This window comes from Lampetra fluviatilis, chromosome 1 (assembly GCF_964198595.1).
Source record: "Lampetra fluviatilis chromosome 1, kcLamFluv1.1, whole genome shotgun sequence".
In the NCBI taxonomy this organism is placed as follows: domain Eukaryota; kingdom Metazoa; phylum Chordata; class Hyperoartia; order Petromyzontiformes; family Petromyzontidae; genus Lampetra; species Lampetra fluviatilis.
The window spans coordinates 31,417,983-31,432,483 of NC_136275.1; the positions used below are offsets into that span (position 1 = coordinate 31,417,983).

Sequence of the window (14,501 nt, forward strand, 5' to 3'; positions counted from 1 at the left end):
TCAAAGTCACCACGGGTGGCACGGACACCCTCTGTGTGTGTGTACGCGTGTGTTGAACTTTAAACACAGAGACTTTCGCAGAAATACATAAAAGTGTCGTTAAAAAAAGTGTTGTTAAAAAAATAAAAAGTGTCAAATTTTTTTTAAAAATGTCAAAATAAATAATGTGTCGTTAAAAAACATTGCTGTTGCCTAATGAAGCTAGTTGTAATTACTGGAGATTGTAAATGTTGTTGCTTTGCTCTCCAACACACCGGTGTGCTGTGCTGGTAACGGATTGGCATGTTCTGTTTACGTGACAAACCTTATGCATTTGCTGTGTCGGGTGGTGGCGGGTTTAACGACACATTTATATTGATGCGATCTCACTAAAAAAAACCTGTTATGTATATTTAACTTCTTTCGCACTCTACGTAGCCAACCGTGTTCATCGGAGGTGGGGGGAAGGACAAACATTTTCAATACACACGAAAGCTGTTCTGTTTGGTGTTCTGTATTTAGGTGTATATTTGCGATTATCAGCAATGTGTTTTTTTTTATATACAGTACATTATATTTAATTCACTCATTACTTGATGACGCGTTGGAAGTGGATCACAAGCACAAACAGCATAAAACTTATTTCTCAATTTCACTGCATTAAAAATAAATAAACATACACACGTATTATTGGCGACGTTTCTGGCAATAGCTCTGTTCTATCTGTCAAAAATGAACATGTATTGCCCAAAAGATTTCACCTGCGCCCAACTAAAAGCCCAAAAAATAATACTAATTTTAAATATAGTTTAAGTCAGTGTTGTTGACGATTTCTTTGATATCTTATTGATTTTCTTAACGCGTGTTTTGAGTTTCAGTAATTTAGGTTTTAATTACTTGGATTTATTTTGGCGCAGGTAAAAAAAACACCCTTCGGGCAATAAATACTATTTTTTCGATGTAGACCTGATTACATCATAGAGTGCAACCATATACTGTAACGTTATGCAAACGCCGGCATGTATGTGAAAATCTAGAGGATGTTACACCAAGCACATAGAGTTATAAAATCAGTTTGTGTACAGCTGCTGGGTGGATCATCATTACATCGCAGGATCGCAAGATGTGGCAGCAGCGTGGGGATGCCTTCATCCAGCAGTGGATTGAACATTGCTAATTAGAAAAAAAGGATATCAACACATTATTCATGGAAAGTCGCCAAACAAAACTTACAAATACACTACCATAGATCTTGATAAACCGTGTCATCAAATATTTATAAAGACCATTTACCATAGTAAACTGATTCCAAAGTTCTTCATTTGTCTGGAGTAACTTTATCGACAAAAAGTCACTAGGAAACCCCAAAAATACGTTAAATCCGTCCATAAAATTGCTAAATGCAACTTCCCAAGCTGTAGAATTGTTACCTGTGATTGCTCCAACATGATTAGTTGAGCTTCACCGAGTCTCTTGTTTGCAAGAAGAAATTTAGAACATACGGACTCAGTTGGTCCGGTATATCAGTTTCTCACTCGACTGACAATTTGAGTTTAAATTATCCGTGGCAAAGTTATCCGTGGCTAATTTAAACTCAGATTGCTGGAATGCCTTCGCAAGAACCACTGAGACCAGCGGCGGCTCGTGACATCTCCACTAGGTGGGGCTGTTGTGAGTGACCCATGAAAAGATGGTGTTCTAATTAAGAAAACCTCGTCATGCTTACTGGCATTCCCGTGAAAGTGATAACACTGTCTTATCTACCAACGATAGGTATTAATAAACAATACGAAACAAAACAACATAGCACTCAAATGATGTCCCCATGGCACTCAAGTCCACACTACAAAACCCCTTTGACACTGCCAAAAGCCGAAAGAACAATTACATATCGGCTGACACGACTCAACAAATTAGTCAAGGCAACCAAGACACTACATACTGTACAATAACAGCCACACACCGTCGTACACCCACCTACACTAAAAGCTTTGATCTGTAATCACTGGCGACATTAATGCAATGCACAAAGGCCTACTGTTTACGTACTTTTCACGAGAACATGTTTCAGTGTGTGGTCACTGTCTGCTATCTGTGGCAACTAACATCATTTGTTTCCTCCGAGAGCGTGCAGGCCGTGACCTGCTATATTTGCACAGTGCCAACTCGCGTTGTGACATCGTCTCATCACAGCCATGGGCGCCTTTTTCACCGCCCTGAATGGGTCTCAAACGGCGTGGCTACAATGCGAGAAGTTCATCGCAATTATTTAAGGGGAAATCTTTCACTCGGACGCCTTCACAGCCACCCGAGACCTCCCCGAGGCACAAATCAGACTGTGGTGTGGCAGCGGTTTCTGATATGAACAACTTAAAATGTTATCTTCATTAGGCAATCTACGTCGAAATACTTTTTTTAACACAACAAAACAATTTAAAGAAAAGTATTTTTCTTCTTGGTTCTTTCGGTAAAGTCACGTAGAAGGGAAGTAATAAAATAATAAAAATAAAACATAATAAAACAATTCTCACGACGTTTCGGCCACAACGCAAGCAGCCGTCCTCAGGCGAAGAATGAGAACATTATCAAGCTAGGAGCTTATATAGGTGTAGCGAGGAGGAGCACCTTAACAAAAGAATGTGCATATGAAGAGGAATTTAGCATACCAATGGGCAATGCATAGGAGGTGGGCGGAGGGGTTTCAAAGTCGCATTATGCCCATGCATTATGCAGGATCAACAGCACCACGGGGGGGGCGCAAGGAACAGCGTTAATAAAGGAAAGGAATGTTAGTGATATGTAGCTGCATTTGCCAAACAACCACGTAGAAAACCAAAGTGAAAACTACATAAAAAACTAAAATATAAACTGATACTTACTATACTCTACAATAAGCTGAGTTACTAACAACAAATAATAAATTACAATTCTACGTCGTAAGAAGTATATAATATACTTCCATCTAAACTTTATTCTCTTAGCATATACAGTACTATATACTGCCATAGATAAACCCAACATTAAATTATATACTGTATTGCTGTAAACCACCCTATACTTTATACATTTTAATATAACACTGTATTATTTAACTCACCCTAATGTGTATCGAAATGGTTTATTACGTCCTTCCAATGATTGCTAAGCCTGAATCCATCTTCTCGGTTAAAATTGTCTCTGTGTTTGTATATGTGGATCGCCTCATGAACGAATCTCTCATGATAGCCAGATGGCTTGCAGAGAACCTCCGTCTTGGAGAAGTCAATGTCATGTGAGCCCACTGAGTTGTAACAGTGGTCTGCCACGGCTGAGGTGTTTGTCCTACCGTGTTTTAGATCAGCTTTATGTTCACGAATGCGGTCTGAGACGTGTCGTTTGGTTTCCCCAATGTAACTGCTACCACAGAGGCAACTTAGTTTGTAGACGCCAGGGTATTGTATGTCTGGAATCACATCTTTTACAGACGGTACCAGATCACGGATTTTATGTACTGTGTTGAATCGGACCTGGATCTTGTGTTTAATCAGGATTTTGGAGATCTTTTTTGTGACCCCAGCAATGTAGGGTAAGGTGATGGTCTTGAAAGGCTCCTCAACAGGATCTTTCTTGATGGTTGGAGTGATGGCTTTGCGGATTGTGTAGTCGGAGTAACCATTAGCTTTAAGAGCTTGGCGTACGTGTTTGAGTTCACTGGAAATGTGTTCATGGTCGGAGATGCATTGGGCTCTATGATATAGAGTCTTGATGAGGGAATTCTTCTGGGATGGATGGTGGTGGGAATCCGGTTTTAGATAAGCATCCGTGTGGGTGGCTTTCCTGTAGACAGAGTGGCTCATTGAACCATCAGGTCTCCTTTTGATTAGGACATCCAAAAAGGGTAGCTTGCCATCATTTTAAATCGAAAAGTATTTTTCTTAGAAAAATTATTTCTCATCTCCAGTTTGCTTGGTGGAGCGGTGCCACAACACCCATAGTGGAAGAACCGCGCGTGACTGAGACACCGCTCCACCTCGTATGGTGATCCTTCTTGGGCGCCATGGTGGCGAGATGTTAGCTGCCTTGTCTGGGTATGCAGGAGGCCGTGGGATCGATCCGGACCCTGACGCCTGCATATTTGTAGTTCGCATATTCTCCCCTTGGTGGCGTAGATTTTCCTCCGAGTCCTCTGATTTTACCCCTCCACATTTAGAAATATGCGCTTGGAGCATTTGGCTCCTATACATTTCCACACAATAAGCCACTTCGTTGAGCCATCATTTGTGGCCAGGTCACTTCTGAAAAAGAGCTATATAGCTCAGTGGGCCTTACCTGTGAGTAAATCTTCCTGAAAACATAACCATAATTATTCTGGAATATTTTATCTTGGTGGCCCGGAGTCTGTGGTAGAAATTCCATGTTGTTTTAACAGGTGAAATCTCTGCACAGGTATGACCATTGTTGACTTGTCGCGAAGAAATGCTCAGCAGGAGGTGATTAAATTGCACTGACCCTTTCAGTCAATTTGGACTGACTTACACCTATGGCGTTGGGATTATGGGCCTTCCGCTCTCCATATTGTATTAATTGGTTGTTATTATGTACATCCTGTTTGTCAATTTACTGCTGAATGAGGGCCTCCCAATATACCACGCGGGCATTGCGAGTTATTTTACCATACATATTTCACCATGCTGGTCGGTGAAGGTGGGAGAACATAATTACAATACGAGTTGATACACTGGCCTTTTTTGCCCACAATGTGTTTATATACGTGGTGGTCGCCTACATGAGCACTCTCTGGGCTCTGATGGAATTGAGTGCATTCCAGGTGACTGGGTTAAAAGCTATGATGTATACTGTAGTAGAATATATACCTGGAAAAATTGCATGGTAAAATATATTTTGATAACTAGTAATCCTGCCATCTTCCAGGTTAACTGCCTAATTGGATGTTTTGTAATGATGTATTTGATTTGCAATACAATGTAAGCCTAAACGGTACAGTATCTGCATTTTTGTTTAAACTTATTGACCAAGTTAATGTTTTCTGGACAGTTAATCTGAGGCAGCATACCAGGGCTGCATTTTAGCACAAGTATGGCAAGTCTAAACGATACTGTATGTGGCAAGCAGAAAGACTTATATGCCGGTCCCAGTGAAAAGCATTGCAATCCCATTTGATGGGAAACGGATTAGTTACTAGAGTCAAAAATTACAAAATAATAATAATTTTCATCGTTGTGAAGAACATGATAAGCCGACCATATGTCTCCCTGACATGCTGTGCTGCATCAGCAAAATCATGCTTTATTGAATCAATGCTGGTGAACTACCAGATGTAATAGGCAAGGATCCTCTCTTTAAGATATGGGTCCTAGTTCGACGCCAAACTTTTTTACAGTATTACATAACACAAAATAAACATTCGCATCGTTGTGGATATGATCATAACCATGTATTCAAGCAAACGTGACTGCTGTTGACACACTGTATGTTGAAACCGGTCTAGAGTTGCTTGCACATGCAATGAATAGCATAATTCCGTCAAAGGCAGAAGATGGAATGTGCCGCTTTGCATTTCCTACGAATGTGAAAGACTTTACCTAGTTTGATTTACATTCCATACGATGGCTGTAAAGGCCTATCCTAGAGAGACAGAGCTTGCCGCAGTTGTAGTCCCCTGCAGATGAGGCATGGCTGACACCCTACGTTGGACGTTCGTGATTATTAAGGTGCTGAAGACATTTAACGCCATCGTTCCGTGAGCACAACCAGAATCTCTCTTGCCAGTTTTCTCTTACTCTTGCCATAGCATCCCACGTGTTGATGTTGATGTCAGAGGTTCTTAGGTTGCACTTGCAAACATCCTCAAATTGGAGTTTTTGGTGACCTATAGGCCTCTTCGCATTAACTACCTGAACCGGGGAGGATGTCTTTAGGTACGCATCTGTCTTGCATTGTGTCCAAATGCTCAAAGCAACTTCTCTTTTTAAGAAGGGCCAAGATGGTGGCTAAATTTGCCTGGGTAAGGCCATCTGCGTTCGGTGATTGTCTTACCAGGTAATAACCACGGACGTGACACAAACAGTGGACTCTGGTCCACAGACTCCGATTTCTGGCCTCTGGACCCAGGGAGATGTTGAGCTGCTTCTCTTGGTGGCTGTAGGTGGTTTATTTGTTGCTACCGTACAGCAGAGTGCTGAGGACAAAGGTTCGGTGGATCAGCACTGTTGTCTTGATAGTTAGCTTGGCATTGTTCCATGTACGCTTTGTGAGTCTGCCAAAAGTGGTTGCTGCCTTCCAAATCCGAACATTTAATTCCTCTTTGAGCGACGGTTATCCATCACCTTTGAGCCGAGGTAGCAGAATTCGTTGACTACCTCGAGGGGAGTGTTGTCAAAAATAATAATTGAGTGTTTTATGACATCTTGACCCATGATTATAGTTTGTTGATGCTAATAGTCAAGGAGAATACAGAGCACGCGTGGGAGAGGCGGTCCATGAAGTTCTGCAGCTGGCTTTTTCATGGGTAACTAATCCGGCATAGTCTGCGAACAAAATACATTCTTGCAGATGAGACTATGAAAACCTGTCCAGGTTTTCTTGTAATTAATCAATACGACATTGTCTGTTCATCAATTAGAATTTTAAAGAAAATGTTTTTACCTGCGAAACTGGTTTGTCCTCTTTGTTATAACACTCAAAATATGCCATTTCATTTACATGAACTGAGTGATCTGTGAATCACATATTGCCTGCGCAAATACAGATTGTGCTATGGACATGGTTACCTAAGTTTGATTTCTGTATAAATCGTTTATTCGCATACTCACACTCAAATGAGTCAGAGCAGCGACACGCCGCAGCTGCGTACATCATTTCAGTAATGCGTGATAAAAGAAAATAGAGGAATGGTGGTAAGGGCTTCAACACATTGCCAAACGGGGGGAAGGTGAGATGGTGCTGTTCTATACAATAAAATGCAAACATCAATGAGTGTAGCCACAATAAAGAACTCGAGATTAATAACAATTAAAATAAAGCGTACAAACTATAAAGTGCTGGTATTTTGAGGAGAGACGTCTTACGTGGTAATGCACGCTCGTGCCGTCGCGAGCGCAAGTGATACGTTCTTTTGATTTGGGGGGGTGGGTGAGCAATGTGTGTAGAACGTGGTCATGGTTAGATTAGATACGGGTGAAGAGGGACGAGTCGGCGGCTCTGGATGCACAAGAGCCCTGCTGGTATTGCCGCGGAGCAGAACTGACTCGAGCCGATCACGATCAAGCTGCGTTGGTAAATCCCCGGCGTGCCGGAGAGCCGTAGTTCATCTTGGCGATAATGGTAGAGGCGAAAACAGTCGACGTACAGCTGTGCGGCATTCTATGCGCTCGTGATATGCATCAAAAGTACGAGCACACGACGCTATCGTAGAGGCCATGTGGGGGGGGGGCATTGAACAGTTACTGATGATGACCACACCCACAATTCTCATCACCGCCTCTGTTGATAAATTAAAGGGGAGGTGGATCAGGGGTGTGATTGATGCTGCCGGGTGCCTTATCTACCCTTTGGCCTGAAGATCAGTTCTGTGGACGTTTCTTGATTGAGCGTGAGGTCATTGCAAGTGGCCCACTTCTGATGTCTGTGGTCGATTTCTTAGGAAGTTGATGCAGAATTGGATTCTGTAATATTAAAATAGGTGACTTCTGTGAAATGTATCGAGACCACTGCCAGTGGATCTCGGTTGTAGGTGGACGGCAGTGATGATAAAGCCTGCAGGGCCAAGCTCTGAGCCCTGTATTACACTTGGCATTGATCGTAACATACTCATTAGTCTCATTCGCAAACCCGGTGCAATGAGAATGGTTATTGAGAAATGAGACTTTCCAGTTATAGATGTTGTCCGGAACATTCACGATTGGGAGTTTCTCGAGTAAACAAGCGTGACGGACAGTGTCAAAGGCTTTGCTGAAGTTCAGGCAGATGACACGCACGAACTCGTTTGTGGTGAGCAGGAGAGCAACGGTGCAGGGTATGTTGACGAGGGCAACAGTGGTGGAGCCTGAAGGGCGGGAATCAAATTGATCGGAGAAAGTCAAGGATGGTGGTAGGTTGCGTAGAATGGGAGAGATTAATGTCCTTACAACAATCCTTTCAAGCACCGTGGATAAAGCAGAAGTGATGGATATTGGTCTGAATTCAGAAAGGCTGACAGGGGTAAAATCTTAAGTATAGGATTGATGGAGGCTCGCTCATCTTGGCCCGTCTGCCCTTTTGCGCAACTGCCTCTACTTCCCTTCCCGTGCTGTGCCACGGGTACAACAACTTTATGAAATCCCACATCCCCACATGGCTTTAATAAATGTAGTTTAAAATATTGCCGAAACGAAATATCCCAAACATTTTGACTTGCTCAGTAAATAGAGCTGGCTGTTATCGGGAGGGGGTTTAAACGAATTGTCAGTGTGACAACTGCAGCGCTGCATTCTTAAACGTTTCCATTTATCTGTCCACTTAAGTCGATGAAGCCGTGATGGAGTGGTCTATAAACCTGGTGTCCTGACTTCGATTCCCACCTATGGCAAAGAGTGGTGAGTGGTATTTGAAACTTGTACGCTTAAATCTGCATATGATTCAATCTGCATGCGTGTGTCTAGATATAAAAACAAAGGCAACCCTTTTTTATAATTGTACTCGCTTTTCTGCCTGTCCTAGGACGGAAGCTGTAATATTTACGAAAAAATTGAGCACAGTATAATTGTATTATGTGTAAATTTAATTGCAGTAAATCTTGCACAAAAGTACGTCATCAAACACTTCACTGTAGTTCACTGTAGCACTGTATTAATGGCAGTGAATCTGTCACAAAACTACGTCATGAAACACCTCGCTTCATGTCACTGTAACACTGTATATAACTGACCATCAATTTATTCAATTTCACTGCTCTGATACTCGATTCTCTTCTGCTTTCGGTCGCTGGGGTTGATATAAATTGGAATTCGATACAATATCTGGAAACTCACCGAGAAATGTCTATTTTACCATAATGCAGAAGCATAAATAAGACTTGCCTTTGTCTCAAGTGGTGAATAAATAAATAAAGACACCAAATCCACTTTGTTGCTGCGTATGATTATTTATTAGATTCACTTTCAATAAAGAAACGTCAAACTTTAAGCGAATTTGCGAAAAAAATGTTATTTCCAATCAGGGCCTTCTTCTGGATGAGTGTAAAAATCCACCTGCTCATGAATATTAATGACAAGGGGGGGTGGCATGTGGAGTGACGTCACGCGCGTTGCACACAAACATACATTCTTGGCTCATTATAGTAGTAATATGCATGTGTCAAATAAAATGTTTAAAAACTTGGTGACACACCTTTGTAAACTCCGTCAATATAGACGTGTTTGGCACAATCCAATGAATACATGTTAATCATTCTCCTCCATTCACTTTGTATATCTCGAGGGAGAGGGGGTATTTACTTACCATTTTTGTTCAGATACCCGAACATAAATGGACTTTGATCAGTGGAGTGGAGAGCCTCACCTGTCATACTCCAATGAAAATAGCTGTTACGAAAAGTAAAAAGAAAGAACAATCAAATAAAATAAATATTAAGATTTTTCCACTGATCTGTGTTATAAATGTCATTTCTGTACGATTCCAATCATTTTTATAGTCAAAATCGCCAAATTTGCGGAGCTCCGCTGCAAATACAGGGAGAGACGAGAGGTGAGGCAGCGACGAGCTCAGCCTCCCCTCTGATTGCGCAACCCCTCAGCAAGTGAATGGAGCGTGGGCAATAAGCGCGTGCCTGTTACTATCTCAGGATGTCACCAATGTAATGTTTGTAGATCCCTTCATTTAATGTCCTCGCCTTCCCTACTCCAGGTAACTTATTTCACGTATGTGTATAAATATATTTAGGCTCGCTACAATGAAAAAGCACCAGGGGAGGCAGCTATTACATCTGCCTCACTGAGGGGGACGTGTCTAATACGCCCCCCTCCGTGAGGATACGCCCCCTCCGTGAGACCACGCCCCCTCCGTGAGACCACGCCTCCTTCAGTGTGTGAATCTGGCTCTGACACTAGCCAGTGCCTCCCCAGCCATTGACCTCACCGCACGTCACTGGTGTAGAGCTACCCATCTATGACTGAGGGAGTTACAATGATAAAGTGGAGCTTTTAGGAGTGGAATGGTGGAATCCCAGTATGGAAGCTCTCCTACCTGCAGTAAAAATAAGGTAAAGATGTCACCTAGCTCATGCTCGAGGGAAAGAGCTATATTCGAGTGAGCTCCAGAGAGCCCATAACACATTCCTGCGGAGGGAGCTGGTAGGAACGTTGGGTTGCTCGGTCAATGGCCAGGGTCAACGGCGACGTGGTGTATTCCGCAAATATGGCCGACTGTGAGGGCGGGCACAAGCCGGCGTGAGTAGGTTAAACGTTGAGTTTTATAAGGGCACCACGGGGTGACCAGCCCCTCCCCACCCAGCCCCACCCTCCCACCCCCCACCCAGCCCCACCCAGCCCCTACCTGTACGACGGACGGACACAATAATCCCCTGTGGGCTGGTGTTATTTGGCCTACCCTTCCACGCTGCCAGGACATCTTGGCAGGGGTGTCAGTATCCACAATTTACCCCACCATACATAACCTGCTGGTCGACTCACAATGGCATATCAATTCACACTTTTAGGTGGACAGAGGAAGGGCATTTAAGAAACTTGCACCATTGCTGCAACTGCAGCGCTGAGAAATCGAATCGAACTAGAAACCTCTAGATTGCAAGTCCAGTGTGCTAACCATAAACTATGGCAGTAATGTGGGCAATACCCGTATGTTCACAATATTGTGATTAGGGTAATGAATTTGTATGACATTATATATCCAAGTAAGCATCTAAGAGTCTTAAGACTGCAGAGTATGTTTCAAATGGATGTTTTGTACTGTACATGCGAGGAAAGTGTAGTACTCAGAGAAAACACACGCACACAAGGAGATAACACTCAATGGTCCACAAAGATAACTTCACAACCTATATGTCTTGACGCCATACCTCATTGAGCCCAATGAAAGCATGACTAAGTCTCAGAGCTCTTTCCAGGCATGGAATGTTTGACCTCATCCTATTGTAACATGTTTAATTAAGGAAGGAATCCAGAATGTCCGTAAACAACACACGCATGCAAACGACACCCAAACTTCACACAGATCATAGTCACAGAGCTGCTTCTTGTACTGCCTCACATGGGCACCCCGCGGGCATGTGTTCTGCATATACAAGGTAAATTATCTTTTTTAATGCATTAAAGATTATTAATCGGTCAGCTTTTTCAAGAATCTCGTTGTCGACAGGGCTCAAAAGTGTGTTTTCTAACTATATCAGGCTCAGTACATTATTCGTTCTGCCTACTACTGTGAATTTGTTTTAACGAGGCAGAATTCTGTTGAAGGCAATAGTACAGTAAAATATCTTTTCCGAGAATTAAACTGACGAAAATAAAGCCACAAATATATATAGAGAGAAAATCTTAACCATCTCTGATGTTCTGTTGACGTAGTCATTATACAAACCAATGGAAACAAACAACAGGAAATGAGTAAATAACAAAAAACGAAGGCGACATATCTGGGCTACAGACGAACGTGAGCAAACCAGAAATATTGTACAAGTTCATCGAATAAAAATAATAATAGTTATGCAATGGTGCGAGAGATACAACTGGAAACATAGTACAGAGTACGTACGGCAGTATTTTGGGATATTATTAAAGGATAAAATATCAAAATAGTTAACCAAACAGTGAGATCCAACCGTTTTGGAGTGCTTTTGGAAATTTTAATTTGGAATAAAAAATGTAACTCGAGAATGCCATCGAAATGTTGGCGCCATTACATTTTTGCGGATGACAATATGGCCAGGAGCATGCCAATGTCGCGAGGTCTGTTTGATAGCCACTAGAGTGCTGAAGGACAGAACTTGTCATAGTACTGGGAGGAACCACCTGGTTCCACCAGCCCACAGGGGATTGTTGTGTCCGTCCGTCGTGCATCCAAAAATAGGATGGGTGGGGCTGGGTGGAGAGGGGAGGGTGAGTAGGGGCTGGGTGGGGAGGCTGGGGAGGGGCTGGGTGGGGAGGGTGGGGCTGGGTGGGGGGTGGGAGGGGTGGGTTCTGGGTGGGGAGGGGCTGGTCACCCCGTGATGCCCTTATAACACTCAACGTTTAACCTACTCACGCCGGCTTGTGCCCGCCCTCACAGTCGGGCATATTTGCGGAATACACCACGCCGCCGTTGACCCTGGCCATTGACCGAGCAACCCAACGTTCCTACCAGCTCCCTCCGCAGGAATGTGTTTTTACTGTTCCCTCCGTCGAGAAAGCACAGAACACGGTGGTTTCCCCTTTGGTCCATAGGTTGGGTTGAATGGCCCACAATCACGCTGTGGCTTATCTTTAATTTTCCATTTGGCTGCAATGTAATTTATAAGACAGAGTGGCGTAATTAGCTGATGGGAGTGCGTAATTTTATGGGCATCGGTTCATTACAAGAACACTCTGGAGACAGGCGTTGACACTCAACGTCTAATCAGCAGGGTCGGACTCGCTCGATTTCCAGTAGCCCTGTCCAGACCAGCAGAGAGAGCCAAAACCTCTCCTTCGTTGAATGAGGACCTGAATTTGAAAGCAAACCGGTGGGGGTCGGGGGAGGGGAATTGAAAGCAAAGGGAGGAGGAGCTGCAGTGAGTGCAGTGAGTATATGATGGGCGGGGAAGCATCGAGTGGGAGACCCCTCCTCCTACACGGCTCACAATCCCTTTTGTGAGCGTTGTGCCCGCGCTGGAAACGTGTTTGTTAGCTTTCGTTGTACCTACCTACCGACCTACCGCTCGTAGGTGTGGGGAGATGTGATTGTATTTCTACTCTTTGTGCTGCGTTTTTGTTGTTGTTGTTGATGTTGCTGCTGTGTTAGCCAAGGCAGCAAACCGTAGCCTGGCTTTTACATGCGTTAGTCCTTTCAACTCACCTGTTGAATAGTTGACGAGTTTAAATTGTGTTTGTCGCCTTGCTACGTGTTCAGCGGACAAAGGCTGGCTGGGACCCAACTCCGCTCGCCGGGTGCGCTCTCGGGACGAGTGAACGTCACCGTTGCCGCCGCACATGTCCAGGTGAGCCCCTCCAGGTGATCCTCCCCAGGTGAGCCTCTCCAGGTGAGCCCCCAGATGAGCCTCTCCAGGTGAGCCTCTCCAGGTGGACGCGCGTCTCGCGTGAGCTCGCTGGTCGCTGTCCGCCGTAATTGACCTGTTGCGGAGTGGCGCGCGCTTCGCGTGTTGTGTGTTGGGACGTCTCCGTGTCCCACGCCGTGCTCATCCGAAGCGCGCGTTCGTGCGTAAATGAGGTTATTGTTGAGCGCCGTTTGACCTTTGGAGCAAAATATAACTTTACGATAGGCGATTCAAAGGGGCCGCTACTCCGTTACAGTGGCAAACGGTGCCACACACACGACACAGTGCAACTCGACTTGTATTCGTTGCGCAGTTTAGGGGTGAATACGTAGAGCGTCTATCGGTCAATTTACAACACTTTGGGCCATAGAGTGAACCACTGTAGCTTAAGCTCCTTCAACGGAGGTAAAATATCAAAACGACACCAACTCGTGTCTGCTGATGCCCTCTCGTCGTGGCGAGTAAACCTCAACATTGGCGTCTAGCTCCTGAACATATTGCCCTCGTACGCAAGGATACAAGCGGAATCTATCCACTGCTGGATGAAGGCTTTGCCATGCCGTTGTCGGTCACGGCGGGTTCTCTCTGCTTATGTCTCACCACGCTGTGTTTAGTGCAGGTTGGTAGGGCCCAGCACGGCTTCAGATAATTCGGTAATCGGAAATGTGTCGTCCATTGTTTGTGAACATGCTTCGGAAGTGCTTTAACTTAAGTTTCCATCGTCAGTATATTGTTATATACCTCCAAATAACACCGGGCGTTTCATCGCATAAGCACTATGTTGCGGCTAATCTGTCTAAACGTTTCCTGTGCTTTAAAGATAAAACCAATTTGATTCTATAATACCGCACTAAATGGCACGCAGCGTCTAAGTGCGTTGTAGGTCTTGTACATGTGTCCAGCCTGTTTAGCCAATCCACTGCTGGATGAGGGCCTCCCACGCGTTGCGGATGATGGTTGTTTGACCATACTTCACCATGCTGGTTATAGCAGGTGGAAGACGGTGGATGTTGCTGCGCTGCCCACAACGCCAACTGCATGTGGGTTGCGGGCAGCATCATGGCCACCCATCGATAAGTTACTAGTCAGGCTCAATGCTGCTTAGCTTCTGAGATCTGACGAGGCTGGGCAGATTACGGGCATTTTATACATAAGCAGTAGTGTGTGTCGATATATTTAGAAAGTACATACACCTGCATTAGCCACCGATACATTACGGTGTCCTGCTTTCGTTGTTGCAACCCGTGATTCCGTTGTAAAACGTCTACCGTCTTTAACGTGGTCATGAGGCTTTAGCGAT

General features: G+C 44.2%; 1 protein-coding gene across 2 annotated transcripts in view; it reads left to right on the forward strand.

Annotated features, from left to right (window-relative positions):
- Positions 1-12,751: 12,751 nt before the first annotated feature.
- LOC144934639 (caspase recruitment domain-containing protein 11-like) overlaps positions 12,752-14,501 on the forward strand; it is a 59,092-nt gene continuing 57,342 nt past the window's right edge. The window contains exons 1-2 of one of the 2 annotated variants that reach the window (XM_078860671.1): positions 12,752-12,797; positions 13,057-13,144. The gene's annotated coding sequence lies outside the window, so the exon portion shown is untranslated. Of the gene's footprint in view, positions 12,868-13,056; positions 13,145-14,501 lie in introns of both variants that reach the window. The other variant, XM_078860681.1, reaches the window with a different exon arrangement.